Source organism: Tachyglossus aculeatus, chromosome 5 (genome assembly GCF_015852505.1).
Source record: "Tachyglossus aculeatus isolate mTacAcu1 chromosome 5, mTacAcu1.pri, whole genome shotgun sequence".
Lineage (NCBI taxonomy): Eukaryota > Metazoa > Chordata > Mammalia > Monotremata > Tachyglossidae > Tachyglossus > Tachyglossus aculeatus.
In genome coordinates, this window is record NC_052070.1 from 16756447 (window position 1) to 16770834 (window position 14388).

Genomic DNA, 14388 nt, shown 5'->3' on the forward strand with positions numbered 1-14388 from the left:
TCAAACCTTCACCCACCCGCTCCTCCTCCCCACAAACACATAATAATAATAATAATAATAATAATAATGGTATTTGTTAAGCACTTACTATGTGCAAAGCACTGTTCTAAGCACTGGGGAGGTTACAAGGTGATCAGGTTGTCCCACGGGGGGCTCACAGTTTCAATCCCCATTTTACAGATGAGGTAACTGAGGCACAGAGAAGTTAAGTGACTTGCCCAAAGTCACACAGGTGACAGTTGGTAGAGCCAGGATTTGAAACCATGGCCTCTGACTGCAAAGCCCAGGCTCTTTCCACTGAGCCATGCTGCTTCTCCATATAGCCATAGCCAGGGTTTCATGACAGATGGGTGCACTTTGTGCTATCACACATTAATCAGGTGAAATCCTTCAAGACAATCGGACAAAAGAGTGGTTTATATTAGCTCCTGATGGATCATCTTCACAGTTTAAATCATAAGTGCTTAGTACAGTGCTCTGCACACAGTAAGTGCTCAATAAATATGATTGAATGAATGAATGAATGAATGAGGTCTTCTGGTCTTGAGACCAGCAGAAGAAGGAGGCAGGACTTGCCCCTAGAGGTGACCCGGTGGCCGGAATGGGGGATGGAGTCCTTAATGGGGACATGTGTGGTTTCCTCTGTCAGATCAGGGGTAGGGAGGGTGCAAACAGAAGCATCTCTGCCCTGGTCCCTTAGGTGGGATCATGCCCTCCCGGGGCATTTCGCTCCACATCCCCCAACCCCCAGGGCTGCTGCCCCTCCAGGGGTCAGAGAGACCGTACCAGCAGGAACAGGACAATGGGGTCTTTGGTGCAGCTGGGGAAAGGATCATCTTCCAGGGATGCATGTAGCAGGTGGGCACCAGCCTAGTGTCATCCTGTCAATCACAGGGGACATGGCATGTATTGCTTCATATTACATAGTATATGGGAAGCAGTAAGGCCTAGTGGAAAGAGTACAGGTCTTGGAGTTAAAAGCCCTGTGTACTAATGCCAACTTCACCAGTTGTCAGCTTTGTGACCTTGGGCAAGTTGCTTAACTTCCCTATATCTCAATTACCTCACATGTAAAATGGGGTTATTAGACTGTGAGCCCCATGTGAGACATGGACCATATCCAAGCTTACATCTACCCCAGCACTTAGTATAGTCCCTAGTGTATAGTAAGCATTTAAACATATTCCATTAAAAAAAAACTTCAAATCTGAATTGGCATATTTGTAGGAGGCCCAGATAAATTCAAAAGCCAACCAAATGTCTCTTAGGCAAATCACAGACCCCAAAGCACCAACCTGAGATTGGTTGTGGGCCGGGATCCTGTCTACCAATTCAATTGGATTATACTCTCCCAAGCACTTAGTGCAGTGCTCTGAACCCAGTAAGCGCTAAGTAAATACCATTGAATGACTGATTAATTTTACCTAGAATGGAGACTAAGGAACAAACTCTAAGAGACAGAAGCATCAGGTTTGGGCCCAAACAACAACAACAACAATAACACCACACACACACACACACACACACACACACACACACACACACACACATCCTCTCTCTCTTTCTCTCTCTCCTTCCCTCCCCTGCAAAAAAGGTAGGGAACACCAGGTTACAAATCTCCCAGTAAGAGACTGCACCGGAGCCAGGAGAATGCAGATACCCAGAGAATGCTGTTGACCACTTCCTATGTCCTTGACGTAGTGGATAGAGCATGGACCTGGGATCCAGGAGTTCATGTGTTCTAATCCCGACACTTGTCTGCTGTGTGAACTTGGGCATGTCACTTCCCTTCTCTGGGTCTCAGTTACCTCATCTGTAAAATGATTGAGACTGAGAACCCCACATGAGACAGGGACTGTGTTCAACCCGATTTGCATGTATCCACCCCAGCACTTAGTCGAGTGCCTGGCACACAATAAGCACTTAACAAGTACCACAACTCTCCTCCTCCTACCTTACCTCTCTGATTTGCCACTACAGCCCTGTCAGCACAGTTGGCTCTTCTAAGGCCAATTTACTCATTCTACCTCGTTCTCATCTACTTCGCCACCGACCTCTTACCCATATGCTTCCTCTGGCCTGGAACTCCCTCCCCCTTTACATATGACAGCGTGGCTGAATGGAAGGAGCCCGGGCTTTGGAGTCAGAAGTCACGGGTTCAAATCCCGGCTCCGCCACTTGTCAGCTGTGTGACTTTGGGCAAGTCACTTCACTTCTCTGGGCCTCAGTTCCCTCATCTGTAAAATGGGGATTAAGACTGGGAGCCCCACGAGGGACAAACTGATCACCTTGTAACCTCCCCAGCGCTTAGAACAGTGCTTTGCACATAGTAAGCGCTTAAAAAATGCCATTATTATTTATTATTATTTATATGACCATCCCTCTCCCTACCTTCAAAACCTGACTAAAATCACATCTCCTCCAAGAGGTTTTCCCCAACTAAGCTCTCATGTCATTAATTCAATCGTATTTATTGAGCACTTCCTGTGTGCAGAGCACTGTACTAAGCGCTTGGAAAGTACAATTAGGCAACATATAGAGACAGTCCCTACCGAACAACGGGCTCACAGTCTAGAAGTCACACAGTCACACTCTTTCTCCTATTCCATTTCTCTTCTGCAATGCCCTTGCAACCTTTAAGCACTTGATATTCATTCATTCATTCAATCATATTTACTGGGCACTTACTGTGTGCAGAGCACTGTGCTAAGTGCTTAGAACAGTGTTTTCTGTTCTTGGGGAGGTTCCAAGGTGATTACCCACAGCACATATCCATAAGTGAATGCCTGTCTCCCCCCTCTAAACTGTAGGCTTCCTGTGGGTTGGGAACATGTCTACTAACTGCTTTTTGTTTTTAAATGGTATTTGCTAAATGCTTACTATGGGCAGGGAGTGCTTCTGATGTTATATTGTACTCTCCCAAGTGCTTAGTATAGTACTTTGCACACGGTAAGCGCTCAATAAATACAATTATTAATGATAATAATAATAATGTACCAAGCACTGGGGTAGATGCAACCTAATCAGATTGGACACAGTCCAGGTCCACGTGGAGTTCACAACGCCAATCCCCATTTTACAGATGAGGTAACAGGCCTCATTCAACTGGTGGAGGACTGGGTAGAGGAAAGGCAGATGTGGAAGCAAATTTACAAATACTTAAGTTATGCCCATCTCCCATGTTCATTTATTTAGGAATTGTTTCAACTCTGTCTCCTAGGAGTTGAGAGATCTGATATGTTGCCCGGACACATTAGTAATCCAAGCAAATGCCTGTTATGCCAATCAAAGCCTGCTCACATATCCTCTCCATTTAGTCTTCTGCTCTAAATTGCCAAATAAGTTATAACCCTCCTGCTTATGCATTCTCTTCCACTATGGCCCAGCTGGACATCTTCATTCCTCTCAAGGCAACATATTCAGGTGCCTTTTTCTCTCCTCTTCTGCTGCCACTGGACTAGTGGAAACAGCATGGGTTTTATGAGTTAGGAGACCTGGGTTATAATCCCAGCTCTGTCATTTGCCTGCTGTGTGATTGTGGCAAGTCAATTAACTTCTTGAGCCTCAATTTCCTCATCTGTAAAATGGGGATTATGTAACTGTTCTCCCTCTCTCTTAGACTTTGAGCCCCATGTGGGACAGGGACTGAGTTTAATTTGCAGTGCTAAGTACAGTGCCCAGAACACAGTACTGGCTTAACAAACACCATCATTATTATTATTATCATCATTAGTATGTGACAAATCACTACACTCCCCATTTTCAAACCACTTCTAAGATCATATCTACTCCAACAGGTCTTCCTCAAGTAACTCTAATCCCCTCATTTCATAATCCCACCTGCTACTTCAACCTGTCTGCACCACCTGAGCCTTGAGTTACCACAGCTCCCATATCACTGATGGAAATTTCTTCTAAACTCTATCACTTCCTCTCACTGTAATTTATTTCAATGTCCATCTCACATGCCAGATGATGAAAGTCCTTAAGGGCAGAAATTGTGCCTTGTAATGTCATAGTTCTCTTGAAATCATTTAGTACAGTATTCTGCCCACAGTGGTAAATGCTATGGATACATTGGTTGATTTTGCTGAAAGTGAATTGAGGGAATCCATGTTCAAACGTAGACAAATTAAGGGTGGGATGGACTTGAAAAGTGTACTGTGAAGTTGCCCAGCACTGCCCCCCCACAGAACCCTGTGCAGGAAGGATGAGGATGCTGGGAGGTTTCACTGCTGAAAAAAGAAGGCAGCAGGGAAGGGAAGGGTAGGGACGGGAAGAGGAAGAAGTACTGTACTAAGCACTTGGGAGAGTACAATATAACATCAGAAGCACTCCCTGCCCATAGTAAGCATTTAGCAAATACCATTTAAAAACAAAAAGCAGTTAGTAGACATGTTCCCAACCCACAGGAAGCCAACAGTTTAGAGGGGGGAGACAGGCATTCACTTATGGATATGTGCTGCGGGTAATCACCTTGGAACCTCCCCAAGAACAAAAAACACTGTTCTAAGCACTTAGCACAGTGCTCTGCACACAGTAAGTGCCCAGTAAATATGATTGAATGAATGAATGAATATCAAGTGCTTAAAGGTTGCAAGGGCATTGCAGAAGAGAAATGGAATAGGAGAAAGAGTGTGACTTTGTGACTTCTAGACTGTGAGCCCGTTGTTCGGTAGGGACTGTCTCTATATGTTGCCTAATTGTACTTTCCAAGCGCTTAGTACAGTGCTCTGCACACAGGAAGTGCTCAATAAATACGATTGAATTAATGACATGAGAGCTTAGTTGGGGAAAACCTCTTGGAGGAGATGTGATTTTAGTCAGGTTTTGAAGGTAGGGAGAGGGATGGTCATATAAATAATAATAAATAATAATGGCATTTTTTAAGCGCTTACTATGTGCAAAGCACTGTTCTAAGCACTGGGGAGGTTTGTGATCAGTTTGTCCCTCGTGGGGCTCCCAGTCTTAATCCCCATTTTACAGATGAGGGAACTGAGGCCCAGAGAAGTGAAGTGACTTACCCAAAGTCACACAGCTGACAAGTGGCGGAGCCGGGATTTGAACCCATGACTTCTGACTCCAAAGCCCGGGCTCCTTCCACTGAGCCACGCTGTCATATGTGAAGGGGGAGGGAGTTCCAGGCCAGAGGAAGCATATGGGTAAGAGGTCGGTGGTGAAGTAGATGAGAATGAGGTAGAATGAATAAATTGGCCTTAGAAGAGCCAACTGTGCTGACAGGGCTGTAGTGGCCAATCAGAGAGGTAAGGTAGGAGGAGGAGAGTTGTTTGTTTTAAAGCCAGCAGTAAGGAGTTTCTGTTGGATGCAGAGGTGAATGGGAAACCAGTGGAGGTACAGATTGAATATGTGGGTTGAATTCGAGAGATGAGTCAAGGATGATCCTGGTGTTATGAGCTTGTGAACAGGGAGAATGGTGGTGCTGTCTACACTGGTGAGAAAGTCATCAGAAGGACATTGTTAGGGTGGGAAGATGTGAAAGTCTGTTTTGGACATGTTGAGTTTGAAGTGTTTGAGCTCCTTATCTTCCCTCCCAAACCCTGCCCTCTCCCTGACTTTCCCATCACTGTAGATGGCACTCCCGTCCTTCCTGTCTCGCAAGCCCACAGCCTTGGTGTCATCCTCGACTCCGCTGTCTCATTCACCCCACACATCCAATCCATCACCATAACCTGCCAGCCTCACCTCCACAACATCGCCAAGATCCTCCCTTTCCTCTCCATCCAAACCAATACCTTGCTGGTTCAATCTCTAATCCTGTCCTGTCTGGATCACTGCAACAGCTTCCTATCTGATCTCCCATCCTCCTGTCTCTCCCCACTTCAGCCTATACTTCACGCTGCTGCCCAGATTGTTGTGCAGAAATGCTCTAAGCATGTTACTCCCCTCCTCAAAAATCTCCAGTGGCTACCAGTCAATCTATGCATCAGGCAAAAACTCCTCACTCTCGGCTTCAAGGCTTTCCATCACCTCGCCCCCTCCTACCTCACCTCCGTTCTCTCCTTCTCCAGCCCAGCCTGCACCCTCAGCTCCTCTGCCACTGCTAACCTCCTCACTGTGCCTCGTTCTCATCTGTCCCACCGTCGACCCCCAGCCCACATCCTATCTCTGGCCTGGAATGCCCTCCCTCCATACATCCACCAAACTAGCTCTCTTCCTCCCTTCAAAGTCCTACATGAGAGCTCACCTCCTCCAGGAGGTCTTCCCGGACCAAGCCCCCTTTTTCCTCTCCTCCTCCCCTCCCCATCACCCCCCCCCACCCTATCACCTTCCCCTCCCCACAACCTTGCATATACTTGTACATATTTATTACTTTATTTTACTTGTACATATTTACTACTCTAGTTAATAATGGTGTGCATATAGCTATCATTCTATTTATTCTGACAGTTTTGACACCTGTCTATTTGTTTTGTTGTCTGTCTCCCCCTTCTAGACCGTGAGCCCATTGTTGGGTAGGGACCGTCTCTATAGGTTGTCCACTTGTACTTCCCAAGTGCTTAGTATAGTGCTCTGCACAGAGTAAGTGCTCAATAAATATGATTGAATGAATGAATGAATGAATGAGTGGGCCACACCTGAACTGAGCTCCCAAGGCGGTCAGCCTGAGTCCCTTCCACCAGAGCTTTGCAGAAAGTCCCCCCCTTCCCTCTTCTCTGTCACATCCCTCTGGTGGCAAAATCACTTGATTCCTAAATTTAAGCAATAGATCAGAAGCCAGTGTAAACTGCTTAGTTATCAGATCACCTTGAAGGATTTTGCCTGATGAATGTTGCCCAATCCATCATGGAACCAATCAAGACTCATAGCCAAGGTAGGCTGGGAGCATAGGGAATTGAAGTGAAGAAGATTTACCGCAGCTCATCTGGCTCTATTAGGCCACTTGAAGCTAGATGAATTATTGTTACTCCTACCTTATTATTATTATTTTACATTTCTTCTATTTACCTCGCTAAGATTATTTTCATTACCCAGAGAGTCATGGGTCTCTTTCTATGAGATCTAAAATATCGCCTCTCAGCTACTTCCCATCTGAAAAGTGGAAATTTCAATAATTCCAGTAAGGATGAACTCAACCAGCCAGTTTTCACTTCATTCATTCATTCAATCATGTTTATTGAGCACTTACTGTGTGCAGAGCACTGTACTAAGCACTTGGGAAGTACTAATCGGCAACATATAGGGATGGTCCCTACCCAACAATGGTTGATGTTGAGGTGATAGAGGGGCCTCAAGTGAAGTTCAAATCTTTCTCTAGTCTTTTTGACTTTCGGTAAAGTGATCAACTGCCCTAAATAGGAAACCTATGAACCAAAACAAAAATTAAAAAATGCAACAACTCCTTGATGAATATCTGAGAGTGGTAACCTATAAATTCCCTGTGTTCTCTTAACCACAACATAATCCTTCCCACTTGTCTCTGGAATCATCCTTTCATTCTAATCACAAAACGTGGCATTTACATTTAAATTTCTAAACTGTAATTTATTTTAGTGTCTATCTTCCCCTCTAAATGGTAAGCTCTCAAGGGCAGGGATAGTGTCTAGTAACAATAATAATAATTGTTATTATTATTATTATTATTAACAATAATAATAGTGGTATTTGTTGAGCTCTTACTAAGTGCCAGGGTCTGTAGTAAGCACTGGGGTGTATATAAGCAAACTGGGTTGGACACAGTCTCTCTACTACATTAAGACTCACAGTCTTAATCCCCATTTTAAAGATAAGGTAACTGAGGCCCAGAGAAATGATGTTACTTGCCCAAGGTCATACAGCAGACAAGTGGCAGAGTCAGGATTAGAATTCAGGTCCTTCTGACTCCCAGGACCTGGCTGTATCCACTGGGTCACAGTATCCCAAAGGCTTAGTCCAGACTGTGAACTCATGCTCTAGACTGTAAGCTCATTGTGGGCAGGGAATGTGTCTTTTATATTGTAATATTGTACTCTCCCAAGCACTTCCTAGAGTGTTCTGCATTCATTCATTCGTTCAATCATATTTATTGAGTGCTGCACATAGTAAGCACTCAATAAATATGATTGAATGACTGCTCTGCACAGAGCAGGCATTCCTAAATATGATTGATTGATTGATTGACTGACATTGATTGAAGTTGGCTTATGTTACACAGAAGGCTCAACATTTCCATTTAATTGCTTTTCCCCAATGATGTTGGTGTCAGTTGTTTACTAGTTGTTTCTGGACTCCGCTGTGAAGAGGCTAATGTGGAACCAAACAATTACTCCTTCAGGGCATTTTCTGTCTGTTTCTTTCTCATCTTCACAGTCTATACTGTGTTGTAAGGATCTTCGGAAATCTTTCCTCAGCACCATTAGCTAGTGGGGGAATAAAGCACTGGGCCATGGAACAGAGTGATTTGTTACTCTAAGAACATGTCTTTTTTCACTGTATCAGGATTGACTGGAGGGTGACTCTTTCTGGGAAAAAAAAACAAAAAAACTGTGCAGCTGAAGCTTTCCATAGGCAAAGCTACTTGTGATTAAATCCATCTGCACCATTTTTAGAAATGCCTGACTGATTGCTCTAACTGCTTCTCCAGAAATATTGACTGTTTCACAGGCTGTGTCTTCTCCCTAGGTACTCATAACACATAATCCTTGGTAAAATTACTAAAGGAATCATTTCTATGGGCCGGAAGATGGGCTGTTCTGCCAGGAGAATTCCATTATTTCTTAGCTCAACTATACTGCTGTCACATTAAACGTGTGGTTGGTCCACGGTTCCCTTGGACGAGCATCCCCTAGCCCCTTTAGGAGAGATGGACTCCAAGAGCAAACCCAGCCATCATTGAGAATGCATCTGACGGAATCAGATACCCCAGAAAAATCATTCTGGGTCATTCAATTAAATTTGTTGAGTGCTTACTGTGTGCAAAGTACTATTCTAAGTGCTTGGGAGAGCACGCTACAACAATAAATAAGCACATTCCCTGCCCACAAAGAGTTTACAGTCTAGAGCGGGAGACAGACATGAAAATAAATGAATAAATGACAGACTCTTTATGGTACTTGTTAACTGCTTACTATGAGTAAGAGCGTTGTACTAAGCGCTAGGCTAGATACAAGATAGGTTGGGCGCAGTCCATGTCCCACTTAGGGCTCACAGTTATAATCTGTATTTTAGAGATGATGTTTCTGAAGCAGATAGAAGTTAAATGATTTTCCTAAGGTCACACAGCTACGTATGTCTAAGAACATAGTGCTGTGAGGCTGAGAGGGGGGATAAATGAAGGGAGCAAGTCAGGGTGATGCAGAAGGGAGTGGGAGAAGAGGAAAGATGGGCTTAGTCAGGGAAGGTCTTTTGGTGGAGATATGCCTTCAATAAGGATTTGAAGGTGGGAAGAGTCATTATCTGTTGGATATGAAGAGGGAGGGTGTTCCAGGCCAGCGGCAGCATGTGGGCAAGAGGATGGTAGTGAGATAGAAGCGATCGAGCTACAGTGAGAAGGTTAGCATTAGTGGAACAAAGTGTGCTAGCTGGATTGTAGGAGGAGACTAGCAAGGTGAGGTAGGAAGGGGCAAGGTGATTGAGTGCTTTAAAGCTGATAGTATGGAGTTTCTGTTTGATGTGGAGGTGTATGGGCAACCACTAGAGCTTCTTGAGGAATGGTGAAACAAGGTTCAGCTTAAGCCCAGGACCTCTCAATGACCCCAAGGAGATTGAACCTAGAGCCCGGCTCTGGTTGACCTGAGAGACTATTGCTGCTCCCACATGGGTGACGATGACCCTGACAAAGCCACAGCCTTCTACCAGCTCTATGGCCACTTAAACTCGGCAGGCTCAAGAGGGTCATCCAGAAAGGACATACCAAGGGAAGGACAGATGCCATTTGAGGCTGCTCCAGGTCATGAGGCATTTCCCATGAGAAGCAGCATGGCGTAGTAATAATGATAATAATAATAATGGCCTTAATTATCATGTGCTTACTGTGTGCCAGACACTCTACTAAGCACCAGAGTAGATACAAGATAATTGGGCTGTACATAGTCCCTGTCCCACATTGGGCACATGGTCTTAATCCTCATTTTACCATTGAGGTAACTGAGGTTCAGAAAAGTGAAGTAACTTGCCCAAGGTCACACAACAGTCAAGTGATGGAGTCAGGATTAGAACCCAGGTCCTTCTGAATCCCAGGCCCATGCTCTATCTATTAGGCAATGTTGCTTCCCTAGTGGAAAGAACACAGCCATGGTGTCAGAGGACCTGGATTCTAAATCCTGGCTCTGCCACTTACCTGCTGTGTGACCATGGGGAAGTCATTTCATTTCTCTGTGCCTCAGTTCCCATATGTGCAGAATGGGGATTTAATACCCATTCCCCATCTTACTTAGACTGTGAGCCCCATGTGGGACCTGACTACCTTGTAACTACCCCAGCACTGAGTATAGTACTTGGCACATAGTGAGGACTTAATAAATACCACAATTATTCATAACAGAAGTAGACTATAAGGCAGTGTCTCTCTGTCCTAGCACTGGTTATGGTCTGAATTCTTGTCTCCCTAATTAGTAGGACCCGGGGTTGCCCTAGGCTCCACAGCCCAGCAAATGCTCAAGTTGCCTGGCTTCTGAATGGAAGCTCCTGGGGATTGACTTTGTAAGATAATCTAGGTTTTAGCTAATATGGTATGTTTTCAAACCCTCCGAACAGCTCTGGTGGGGTGAGGGAATTTCAGGGAAGAAAAGGACCAAAACTACACAACTACACTAGCAAAGGGGCTGGTTTATGAACATTTCCCAGAGGCCTTTGAGGCACCCTGGGAGGACTTTGCCTTCTCTCTAACTCATAGACTGTGAGCCCACTGTTGGGTAGGGACCGTCTCTATATGTTGCCAACTTGTACTTCCCAAGCGCTTAGTACAGTGCTCTGCACACAGTAAGCGCTCAATAAATACGATTGAATGAATGAATGAATGAATAGGTGGGTCGCTATAATGGCAACTGGGTGGACCTGGGAAGGTGCTATAGTTTCCCTCCTACATAGACCATGAGCCCCATGTTGGGGAGGGACTGTGTCCAGTCTGATCAATTTGTATCTACCCCAAGGCCTGGCATATAGTAAGCACTTAACAAGTTCCATAAATATTATTATTACTATTATTGCTATTACTTGGAATCCTCTCAAAGTCTTGACTCTCTGTGAGCTGCTTCCACCCCACTTGCTCACTGTCTTCCTCTTTTAAAAATTAACAATGTACCCCCAAAACACCAGGCATTTGCCCACCTCTTAGCTTGTCAGGATTGTAGGAGAGGCCCCAGGGAAGACACCAGTCAAGCCCTGGTATAAATTAAGCCCTGCTCGTGGGAGATTATTAGGAGGTCAGCAGATATGATTTAATAACATTAGATAATAATAATAATAATGGTATTTGTTAAGCACTTACTGTGTGCCAAGCACTGTTCTAAATGCTGGGGTAGATACAATGCAATCAGGTTGTCCCACGTGGGGCTCACAGTCTTAATCCCCATTTTACAGATGAGGTAACTAAGGCCCAGATAAGTTAAATGACTTGCCCAAAGTCACATAGGAGACAAGTGATGGAGCCAGGATTATAACCCAGGACCTTCTGACCCCCAGCCCAGGCACTTTCCACTAAGCCATGCTGCTTCTCTAGATTGGAAGCCTCCTGAAGGCAGGGACTACATCTTTGCTCCTATTGTCTGTTCCCAGTCACTTAAGATACTGTTTTATAGCCAGGAGGGGCTCAAAAAATGTTGTTGAAGAGGAGGGTGAAAAGGAGGAGAGGGAGAATGAAGAGAAGGGGCTAGGGGCAGAGATCGAGGTGCAGCCGTCCCTGCCCACCATGAAGTAGAGGTAATGCTGTGGGTCACCTGAAAATGACTGAATCTCTTGGGAATGACCTGACTATTAGTGTTATTCCATCAGTTGCCCTTGGCTTAGGTTTGCTATTGTGGAGAGGCAGAGAAGAGTCCTTAGCTGAGAGACTGAGAGCCCAGCTCTGAGAATGGAAGAAAGGAAAAAGAAAATGGAAAAGGGGAAACCAACTCCCATCCCACCCAGGCAGCATCTAGAGATCTGACTCTGCCCTCAGAGTTGGGAGCAGAGGAAAAAAGAATAGGAACACAAATGCTCAAGAAACAACAGTATAAGGTACCCAGTGGACTGAGGCATCTAAGCCAGATAGCAGCAGTGGAGAAGCAGAGTGGCCTAGCAGGAAGAGAACAGGCCTGAGAGTTAGAGGACCTGAGTTCAAATCCTGTCTCCACCACTGTCTGCTGTGTGACTTGTCACACAGCTGACAAGTGGTGGAGCCGGGATTTGAACCCATGACCTCTGATTCCAAAGCCCAGGCTCTTTTCACTGAGCCATGCTGCTTCTATATGCACGTCATTAACAAAATAAATAGAATAGTAAATATGTACAAGTAAAATCGGGTAATAAATCTGTAGGAACATATACAAGTGCTGTGGGGAGGGGAAGGAGGTAGGGCAGGGGGGATGGGGAGGAGTAGAGGAAAAAGGGGGCTCAGTCTGGGAAGGCCTCCTGGAGGAGGTGAGCTCTCAGTAGGGCTTTGAAGGAAGGAAGAGAGGTAGCTTGGCGCATGTGTGGAGGGAGGGCATTCCAGGCCAGGGGAAGGACGTGAGATGGGGGTCGATGATGGGACAGGCGAGAACGAGGTACAGTGAGGAGGTTAGTGGCAGAGGAGCAGAGGGTGCAGGCTGGGCTGGAGAAGGAGAGAAGGGAGGTGAGGTAGTAGGGGGCGAGGTGATGGAGAGCCTTGAAGTCGAGAGTGAGGAGTTTTTGCTTGTTTTGTAGGTTGACAGGCAGCCACTAGAGATTTTTGAGGAGGTGAGTAACACGCCCAGAGCATTTCTGTACAAAATATAATAATAACATATAATAATAATGATAACATTTATAATGTCATTTGTCAAGCACTTACTATGTGCCAGGCACTGTACTAAAGCACTGGGGTGGATGCAAGCAATTCGGGTTGGACACAGTGCCTGTCCCACACGGAGCACAAAGTCTCAATCCCCATTTTACAGATGAGGTCACTGCGGCACGGAGAACTGAAGTGACTAGCCCAGGTCACACAGCAGATGAGGGGCAGAGCCGGGATGAGAACCCATGACCTTCTGAATACCAGGCCTGTGCCCTATCCACTACGCCATGCTTTAACTTTGACTTATTCTGAAGACTGATATAAAGGCAGCTCTTACCCAACCTATCAGCCATCGTAAAATCCATGGTGATCCATTCCTGAAAAACAAGAAGACCCTAACCCTCCTGGGGAAGCAAAAGATTTGTTAGCTCAGTAAACATGCTGCTAATGTGCCATTTAGCATCCGCAAAGGTTTCAACTACTGAACATTGTTGGTTTGTTCAGGTCAAACTGGAGGAAAATATGGACATACAAACCCATCTGTTTTATATTCTCGACACCATTCAAGAGACACACTGTTTCCTGTTCTATTGTTAATGCATCATGGGTCTGCTAGGCAGGCAGGGGAGGAAAGGGATTATTTCATGTGCATACTAAATTAAGGTAAATTTTGCTCTGAGTTCCCCATGCAGCCATTGCTGAGAGGTGACTGGAAAGCCAGGAGAAGAGGAAGGTGAATCAGGCTCCAGGAGACAAATCTTTCCTGTTTCTTTTGTAGGTTTGATGACCACACAACCCCGCATCTCCCACACCATCCATCTGCTACTTCTGATGAAAAACAGTAAGATTTAGAATGGAAGAAGAGTTTAGCATATGAGTCTGGGTGTTAGGATGGAGAGATTAAAAAACGAGCACATCTTAATATGACAACATTTTCATTTTGATTTGTTTTAAATTCTTCCCAAATGTAGATGAAAAAATGATATTTGTTAATCCCTTTCTGTGGGTGGAGCCCCATCTTGAGCTAATCAGTCAGTCATATTTAGTGAGCATTTACTGAGCACAGAGCATTTTACTAAGTGCTTGGGAGAGTTTGCTATAACAATATAACAGACACTTTCCCAGACCACAATGAATTCATGATCTAGAGCACTGGGAAGATGTTCAAAGGCATCGCTTGGACACAGTGTGGCCCAGAGAGGTGAAGTGACTTGCCCAGGCTCATTGAGCAGGCTGGTGCCAGAGCTGGGGTTAGAACCCAGGTCCGTGTGTTCAATGTGGTATAACAGGTTCTGCTGAAGTGAGCCCATAGTGGATAAAGCACAGGCCTGGGAGTCAGAAGGTCTTTGGTTCTAATCCTAGCTCCACCACTTGTCTGTTGTGTGACCTTGGGCAAGTTACTTCACTTCTCTGTGCCTCAGTTACCTTATCTGAAAAATGGGGATTGAGATGGTGAGCCCCACAGGGGACAGGGACTGTGTCCAACTGGATTTGTTTTC